Raw genomic sequence first — 750 nt, forward strand, 5'->3', positions numbered from 1 at the left:
AGTCAATGGCCTGAAGTTCTGTTCTGCAGTACTAGAAGAGAAAAGGAGACTCAAAGGAGATGCACAGGAAACAATCCAGGAGCCAAGGTAGATGGCTCGGTGGGTAAAGTCCTTGCTGCACAAGCATTAGGTTTGGATTTCCCAGTACTTGTGTGAAAAAACAGGCCTGGTGGCAATGCCTGTAATGTCAGCACTGGAGGCCGGATGGAGATGTGTGGATGGCTTCCCTTCCCTTCCCTTCCCTTCCCTTCCCTTCCCTTCCCTTCCCTTCCCTTCCCTTCCCTTCCCTTCCCTTCCCTTCCCTTCCCTTCCCTTCCCTTCCCTTCCCTTCCCTTCCCTTCCCTTTTCCTTTTCTTTCACTTTCCTTTTCTTTCACTTTCCTTTTTTCTTACCTCTTCTCTTTTCACTTATTTCCCTTTCCCTCTTTCTTGCTTCCTTCCTTCCTTCCTTCCTTCCTTCCTTCCTTCCTTCCTTCCTCCCTCCCTCCCTCCCTCCCTCCCTCCCTCTTTCTTTCTTTCTTTCTTTCTTTCTTTCTTTCTTTCTTTCTTTCTTTCTCTCCTTCCTTCTACCTTTCTTTCCTTTCTTTCCTTTCTTTCTTTCTTTCTTTCTTTCTTTCTTTCTTTCTTTCTTTCTTTCTTTCTTTCTTTCTCTCTTTCTTTCTTCCTTCCTCTCTCTTTCTCTCTCTCTTTCTTCCTTCCTTCCTTCCTCCCTCTCTCTCTTCCTTCCTTCCTTCCTTCCTTCCTTCCTTCC

Source organism: Mus musculus, chromosome 14 (genome assembly GCF_000001635.26).
Source record: "Mus musculus strain C57BL/6J chromosome 14, GRCm38.p6 C57BL/6J".
Classification (NCBI taxonomy): Eukaryota; Metazoa; Chordata; class Mammalia; order Rodentia; family Muridae; genus Mus; species Mus musculus.